Genomic DNA, 9,357 nt, shown 5'->3' with positions numbered 1-9,357 from the left:
GGAGTATCTGCGTAGTGCTGCCCCATCAGTTGATAGGGCGCGAGCATCTCCGATCCATTGGAACCGATAAACTTGATGTGGGTGACGTCCAACGGATTAGACGAGGTGGGAATTGCATTGCTGAAAGGATTTGGGGACGTGACGAACGTATTGAGAAAAAAAATGTCAACTGGTACATTTGTTCAACGAGTTCATTTGACATTCGAAAGGAATTCGATTGAGGTTAGGTCTTAAATTGGCTAGAGCTTGAGAAACGCACTTGTTAATATCGAAAGCAAAAAAGGAATTTGACTAATTGCTTCGGTTGAACTCTCATCGTTAGAACTGTTTTCGTATTCGGACGTGAAAGATTCATACCTGTTTCTGGGAGCTCGAGGTCTGGCATCTTCTTCCGTTAGCGCACTTGGTGATTCCTGAGGACTTTGCTGGGCTTCCGATGAAGTTAGATTATGAGGTGAATCGATTGTGGTTGAACTAAATTGATCTGCGTCTAAATCCTGAAAACTGGCGCCTGTTAATTAGGGAGTCCAACATGAATGCCAAGAATTGTTGTCTATTGCTAGACCTTGCCTACCTTAGGTGTTATGATTGACAGCTCATCCGGAGTATCGAGGGATCGTTTGTATCGGTTGTAATGTCCGTAGTGGCCTTGATGTCCGTAATGCCCCCTGTGTCCGTAGTGACCTTGGTGTCCATAATGTCCTTGATGTCCGTAATGCCCTCGGCCTCCGTAATGGCCCGGTCGATCGTAGTGATGATAATGGTGGTGGTAGTGGTATTTTCCCTTCTTCTTCTTGTGTTTCCTGTGTTTGCCGCCTACGATGGGGTCTGATTCGGTGCTTCGAAGTGAAGACACTGGTGCTGGACTACCTTGGAGTGGTTCTATCGTTCCGTCCTCGTTGTAATAACCTATTAACTGCGGGAGCAACTCAGGATGATTGATTTCCTCCACTTCAAATGGAGAGTGGACAACCATTCGAATTTCGTCGCCGTAGGTATGATCATGCAGGGGGGATTGTACTCGCATAGAATCCTCCCATGAACGACTACTTTCCATGGAACGTAGCTGGCTGTGGGATTCGTGGCTGTGCCTACTTGCATCGTTCACATCAGCAGAACGATTTTGTATCTCCGCACTCTGTGCGCTATCTGCGACGCCCTGCTCTAATTCTCCTTCTTCTGTATCTTCTGTGACCGGAACACTGTCTCTTTCATCCACTACATTTGTAGGTAGCTGTCGTTTGATGTGTTCAGGACGAAATGCTCGATGTTTGATGCGAAGTGGTTCGAATTTACCTTTACTCTCCGCGGCTTTTCTTTCTTTCATTTTTGCTTCAAACAACTCACCCAGCGGAAAGAAAGGCACATCCAATCCTAACGGGACGATGGATCCGTCCTTCTCATAGATTCCTAGAAACTTGGGCTGCAGTTCGTCTTCGAAATGCTCTTCCTTCTGTATGATCTCATTACTTATCGTCATCGGTTCTTCCTGTTCTACTGATGACGCTAATCGTAAGGTCCTGTTTCTACTTTGATCCGTTTTGCCTTTGGAACCACTTGAAGTGTCCTCTTCACTGCTAGAGTGACTACTACTGCTGCTACTACTACCACTAGAACTCTTTTTATCATCATTCATATCATTGTCAGCACTCGGATCCAAATGTCTCTTTTTGTGTTCCATTCGGAAGCTTGAAGACTTTTCTCCGACGTCAGTTGGACTGAAATCCTCGTCAACGGTTTGTGTTGATTGAATAGCGGCAAAGTCCAGCGACGGAGGTAATACATATAACGTACCATCCTCGTTGTATAAACCACGCAACCTCGGTAGCAGTTCCGGATCCTCTATGTCTTCCGGATAGAATCCAGAATGGACAACCATTTCTACACTACCCTGAGGGATTTCGTTGTATTGTAGCAGCTGCTGTCTGAATGGAGAGTCGTACTCTCCTTCGTCGTCGGCATACGCAGATTCTCGTTTCCGAAGTCTTCTTCGGCCGGATTTACGATCCAGACGTGATGTTTCTTCGCTCAGGGGTATTTCATCATCTTCGGTCTTCCTTCGCTTACGATTTAACGAATAAATAGACCCATCTGCATTGTACAGCCCGAGCAGTTTCGGGAGAAGTTCCGGATTTTCAATATCCGTTGGATGATTCGCTGAGTGAACTACTAACTTAACTGAATTAGATTCGTATTCGTGACCATTCACCATCATCGATTGTTCTTCATTGGAACTGGAACTATCAGCTCTCGCAAATGGAGATTTTCTGAATTCCTGTGAAGCCCCATCAGCTTCCTCTGTGTTCGGTTTACTCGCTCGTACAAACGGAGATCTTCTAAATCCATTCGAAGCCACCCGAAGTCGGTTAATATGTGATCCTCGAAAATGAACCGGCGTTCGACCTCCAGGTCGTCTGTTTATTTGACCCTGTTAGAAAAACAAACACAAAACGATCACTTTCAGATTTCTTCCACATATTTCTACTTGCTACCAACCTGGACACCGGCATGATCGTCCAGCCAGGAACTAAACACCAATGCAACACACACCGCAAGCAGGAAACGCCGCGTCTGCAATACAAAATCAAAGTCACTGGATATTATCATGATTCGTTTGCATAAAAACACTCAAATTTACCCTACCATTTCGAGTCTATTTCGCACTAATTCACCACCAGTTCCTAGTAATGTATATCACAGTTATCCCATCACCAACTTCCCATCACTGCTGCACATCTCAGCCAACTGCTACTACTGACTGGAAAATAGCCCAACTTACTTTTTATAAGAGCAGTGCACCGTTCCAGTCGGAGCCTAAAATGTTTGTAAACTAAACCCAAGTGGCTAGCGGACCCATCGAACGGGCTCTGTCTGCCTCTAGGTCATCACTACCTTGGCACTGGCAGAGCAAAGTCACGTGCGACTCGGAACGGTTGACAGTAAAAAATATATAACAATTCACGGAGTTTGTAAACACCAACATCATGCTCCGTACTGCAGTCGGCTGACCAGGAACTATCCAGGTGTAGGTTGCAACTGCAGTTTGCATAGGGAAAAAGCATTTTGAAAAACTCCCGCACTAGGGGTCATTCACCTGACTTCGAGTAATTTCCGCATGCTCGTACGCTCGTCTTGACCCGGGCTCAGGTTGAACTTGGCGGGTGGAGAGCCGTTTGCCGGTGTTCTCGCGATAAAAATACAGGTTAGGTGTATGGCTTTGCAGTCTAATTTTTAAGCAAAAACAAACTATTTTGTCTTCATCCGACGTTTTCGACGTTTTGTCCGATGAAGACAAAATAGTTTGTTTTTGCTTAAAAATTAGACTGCAAAGCCATATACCTAACCTTAAAATTGGAAGCAGTCGACTCCAGTTCAAAGATAAAAATACAATCGGCAAGCGGCTAAGATAGCTGTGATGTACTAGTTTTCTTTGTCTTTTTGCTAGTATCGTATGGGAAAGGTAGTGAAATCAATTGGAAATTCTACGATATCGTTATAATCGGCGTGTGACTAAGAGCATGTGGTTCTTACTTTCGAAATTAGGAACAACGGCATTCGATCGAAAAATTAATCCATCGTAATTCAGAAAAAGGCTGAACGTTCTGAATTAAGCTGCATTTAGCAGAACTGATTGCTTCTTTTCAATTAATTACACGGTGCACTATGGAGTGGCTAGAACCAAAAGTACAACATAGGCATTTTATTTTTAAATTTTTCAATCAAACTATATTTTTTAAACATTCTTCAATATTTTCTACATCATGTTATAATTGAAATAACAAGTAAAAATTTTGATCCAAATTTGTGGCACATGGTCTCTACTGTAATTGAACAATTCATTAAATTAAGTATTATTGTAGTAGAAAAGTTGCTAGTGACTTAATAAATAAATTAAATGAATTTAATGAGTTAGATGAATTAAATGCATTTAATAAATTTAATGAATTTAATGAATTTAGTGAATTTAACGAATTTAACGAATTTAACGAATTTAACGAATTTAACAAATTTAACGAATTTAACGAATTTAACGAATTTAACGAATTTAACGAATTTAATGAATTTAACGAATTTAACGAATTTAACGAATTTAACGAATTTAACGAATTTAACGAATTTAACGAATTTAACGAATTTAACGAATTTAACGAATTTAACGAATTTAACGAATTTAACGAATTTAACGAATTTAACGAATTTAACGAATTTAACGAATTTAACGAATTTAACGAATTTAACGAATTTAACGAATTTAACGAATTTAACGAATTTAACGAATTTAACGAATTTAACGAATTTAACGAATTTAACGAATTTAACGAATTTAACGAATTTAACGAATTTAACGAATTTAACGAATTTAACGAATTTAACGAATTTAACGAATTTAACGAATTTAACGAATTTAACGAATTTAACGAATTTAACGAATTTAACGAATTTAACGAATTTAACGAATTTAACGAATTTAACGAATTTAACGAATTTAACGAATTTAACGAATTTAACGAATTTAACGAATTTAACGAATTTAACGAATTTATCGAATTTAACGAATTTAACGAATTTAACGAATTTAACGAATTTAACGAATTTAACGAATTTAACGAATTTAACGAATTTAACGAATTTAACGAATTTAACGAATTTAACGAATTTAACGAATTTAACGAATTTAACGAATTTAACAAATTTAACGAATTTAACGAATTTAACGAATTTAACGAATTTAACGAATTTAATGAATGTAATGAATGTAATGAATGTAATGAATTTAATGACTTCAATTAATTTAATGAATTTAATGAATTTAACTCTTTTACGTCCCCAACCCCCATTTCATTAAAAAAAAATTAAATTTCAAAATATTGGCACTCAGCCGCGTTCTAACCAATCTTGGTGCGGTTTTTTAGAGACGATCACAAAATTTGTCTAGTTTTAGGAACCAAGTTCATCTTTCCGGAAATGACCGTAGTTCCGAATATCTTATTGGGAGTACTGGGGTTACCACCCTCTCCGAAAAACGAACAACATTAATACCGGATTTCAAACCCGTCTTGCGACACATAAAACTTTGATTTTGCAAAACAAATGTATTGGAAAACATTTTGAGTGCTTTTCGGTCGAATTGACCACACCCCAGGGTATTCCTGGCTCCTCCGTTGATAACCGATCTTTTTGCCCAAGCAAGTGAACCAGAAATATTTTTATGATCTATTGCTGATTAAGTTTCTCACAAATTCTTCGTTCCGATTTCTAAGAAAAAGGTTGCATAAAGTCATATATCGAGTGAAGATAGATGACCTCATTATTCCTTTATTCAGACTTGTCTTTCAAATTATATCCGCAATGATTTCTGTCTCTTCCTTCATATTCTACAGTTTTCACTTTACGTCTATCTGTAGACCCGTGCATAAATAAACTCCTCTGAAATGACTTTCTTTCGGTTCAAAGATAGTCCGCTAATTATTCTAATATTCCGCAAAACGCAGAAATGTTCAGTTGTGCCAGATATCTCGAAAGTTCGCTTAGATAAGCTCAGAATTGTGATAATAAATATAATGATAATATTTGTGTCTAAAGCAAACAAACTAGCGACAAGACTTTTATGAAAACTAATGCGTTTACCTACCCGCTCACAAAATAGAAATCGATGGTGTAATTATCGATTCAAATTTGGCATGCATGGTCTACTGGAGGACGGGATTGGCTGTTTTTCCAGCAAGAGAAGATTTTGAATGACAATCGCACCGGACGGGCCAAAATGGGGTGTACCTTCAAACTAGTGTCCGGTGACCTTTGGCGAGACTGCATTGCGTCTTCTTCGACAAGGATTGTCTGCATGAACGGTTGTTTGATCCGCGCGTCATGCATGAAGTATTGCACTAATTACAAGGCAATGGGTCTTTTCAGTAATATTTTTGCGCTATATTAAGGGGCCCTTCATTTTTTTCTCTTGAGAGGCTGTCAATATATCGGCAAGAGGAAGCTCTGCCACAAATCCGAAGCAAACATCATCTGGTCTTAGACACGGCTCTGGATTTATGGTTATGGTTCCGCATACTGCTGTGCATGCCAAACATGACGCCATTCAGCACCGATTCCCACTGACCAACCTAATGAAAAATCGTTGATATTTACCAGAAACTGAAAATTGAAACTCTAACAAACAACATGAGTATAAATATATAAAGATTTGACAGAAATAGGTATCTTAGGACAATTTGAAGTTCGGGTCAATTTGTACAGCCCTTCAGGAATGTTCGAATTTTTTTAATTCTTTTCAGTATAGTTGCTCTACAAGAAAAAAGAAAAGTCAAGAAATTTCAAACTACTACGTGCAAAGCTTAAAGAGTTCTTGCCTTTCGAATGTTCATTTTGGGTCAAATTTACCCCAACACCTGAATGAGGTTAACCCATTTTAACAAGGCAATTTTTAAACTCATCATTACTAAAGGGGTAAAGGTAGTCCATTATTACCACCTATATCTACTTACTTTCGCATCGTACATCGGCAATAAAGTGCGTTGGCGGGCGGGCGGCGTAATTCTTCTTGAAGTGATCTCGTTAAGCAACTCACACACCCTCCTCGCTTGTCTGCCCGTCTTTCCGTCTGTCTGTAGTTTTTTTGCCAACGGATCGATTCTGGATCAGAACTTCTAAAATACGCATCTGATCGAACGATAGTGCGTGATTGGTGAAACATAAAGTGTACAAAACGTACCCGATTCCAGCTCCAGGTGGAATCAATTACGCACTGTTTCTCGGCAGCTCAATTGCTGGAGCTTTTTTTTTGTTTTCCGCGAATCGCCAAATGAGTTCATGAGGGGAGTAGACGGTTTTGTTCTTTGATTGTTGCGGTATCTGCGATGTGCGAAATGAATTGAACATTATTCTTTCTCTGCGTTTATTGTGAGCTGGTCAGTGATTTGAAATTTGTATTTTTAGAATTTCAGAAGCTAGGAATTCAATCGCTGCGCTGTTACAATTCGAATACAATACTGTAATGTTTTGTTATCCAATTCTTACAAGTTGGCACATAGAGAAGCGATATACAATGCTACGTTACATTATAGATAGGGTATTAAGCACCTCCTAAATAAATCTCAAAATTTACTACATCATTTAACGAAATTACCTTGAATCGATTACTTAGTACTTAGCTAGGTGGCGCATTGTTTTCGGAACGCTTTTTTCTCAACAACATACCAGAGGCTAGTTTGTTATTAAGAATCGCAAACAGGTCTGGCGAATGGGTGCTTCACCCCCAGACGAAACGGTTTGTGTGTTTTTCTGTCCCAAGACATGTTTATGATGAGATAGGATATGCTGTAGCTAGTGTTAAAAACTAATGTTTTCATAAGGTGGACGTTGTTTGTTTCATACATCGTTGCACGGTTTTCAATTACTGTCTCGTGACCTTTCCTATCTTATACCAAACACATTCTAATTTAATACCTCATACATATGAGCGACCTAAAATAAAAACACGCACAGTGCGTAAAACATGCTTCGTGAGATCCGTTTTAAATATAGTAGAATGTGAAAATCGGAAATACATTTCAAGCGTAAAAATCGAACTGAGACTCCTTCAGCATAAGAATCGCTTAAAAATTTCTCACCCGCACAGCACGTCAAGGAGTGTAAGAACCGGTTAAAAATAAATAATCCGTGCGCAGGACCTTCCGTACATCGTGACGTCCAAGATTGAAGGTCGGCTAAACAAAACTACTTTGTAAGAATCGAATATGTTTTTTTGCGGTTTTTATGCTGATGGTTTTTATCCGACTCTTGCAAAGGAGAACCCCACTTCGATTTTTATGCTCGAAGTTTATATCCGATTACTAGGGTAACCAGGGTATTTTGAACCACCACCATATTTTGGACCAGTTGAGTTTATTTTGTACTATTTACCATTTAAAGTTCATAATAAATTGAAGTGTTGTGCACGTAACTCATACATCATTATAATAAAAAGCATTTCTTATATTTTTACATTGAAATAGTATGATAAGAACCAGTAAATTGAAAATTAATCAAAGCATTTCTGCACTTAGGCCATTACAAATCTTTTTTAAAAATTATGTCCAAGTGCAATTTTTTTTCTGAAGGGGGGGGGCAAACAAAAAATAAATATTTATTTTAATAAAATTTTTTACATTTTCTTTCGATTGTTCTCGTGGACGTTTCCGCAGGGTGATTTCGTATAGCGGGGTTGAGCTATTTGTTTTACTAGAAAAATTTAAGCAAACATTACTGAATCAATCAAAAGTTCACATAGGAAAGGGATGCTAAAGTTTTCGTTTTAAATAATTTTCCGAACAGTGCAATTTCTAAATTCCCAATAGCTTGAAAGTTCTCTATGAACTTAATGTAAACATTTAAGAGTACATTAAGGTATTAACTTTTGGTTGCCTGAATAGTTTTCGTTCCGTTGTGGCGGCACATGGACCGACTGTACACACAAGGCATGAAAATCGGTCAACGGTTTTTCATATAAGGAAGACTGTGCAATCACTCTGAAACTCGACTTTTTAAGCTACACCCGGAGTGTCGAGTGTCATATACCACTAGATTCAGTTCGTCGATATCTGAAAATGTCTGTATGTTTTATAGTATGGTTAAATAGCTTCAAAACTGCATTGGCCCTAGGTGGGACTAACTTTTGTGCCTAGCCACTACTAACAGTCCTCACTTTTCTTCTTTCCTTTTGTTCCACGAGACTGCATCGAAGCGTTATATCGTGGGGAGGCTGATTCAGTCTTAAGACAAAATTATACATTAGAGCGGTTTAGCTCCGAACACATATCCGGCTAATCGCAGTGGTGAACTTCCGTTAGCCATTTGGCTCCCGTTTCTGTGAACCATTTAGTTCCTGTTTTCGCGAGCCATCTCAATTCCTCGTCGGAAGTACTCCCGATACCGATGCCTGTTGCGCGAGTCATTTAGCTCCCAGTTTTGTCGCAATCTACTCGCATAGTCCATAAATCCTACCCAAAGGGCCAACCAGTCCTTGGCGAGGACGGTTTGGCGATATCGGATGGAGCGTTACTTCTGGTTCGCTGCTTCCGGTTCGTTGAAAACTCGACGACCCACCGCCGGTGCTTCACTCGACCTACTCGATCTTGTCCCTGACGGTGAAACTAGTCTGATCACATGCTTCGGTCCAGCGATTTCCGCATAATCGTCGTGACTTTAAAAGTTCAAGTCGATGATATATTTTCCGACCGCGCTGTCTTTCGGCTGCTAGTCATCACCAACTCTGTTTTATGATGGGCAATCGTCTCCTTGTCGAGTGTCTCCTCTTCTAGCGATTGTCCGATTACTTGGAACACCACATCATCCGTGAAGCCGAAA

Source organism: Topomyia yanbarensis, chromosome 2 (genome assembly GCF_030247195.1).
Source record: "Topomyia yanbarensis strain Yona2022 chromosome 2, ASM3024719v1, whole genome shotgun sequence".
Taxonomy (NCBI): Eukaryota; Metazoa; Arthropoda; class Insecta; order Diptera; family Culicidae; genus Topomyia; species Topomyia yanbarensis.
This window is presented reverse-complemented; position numbering follows the sequence as displayed.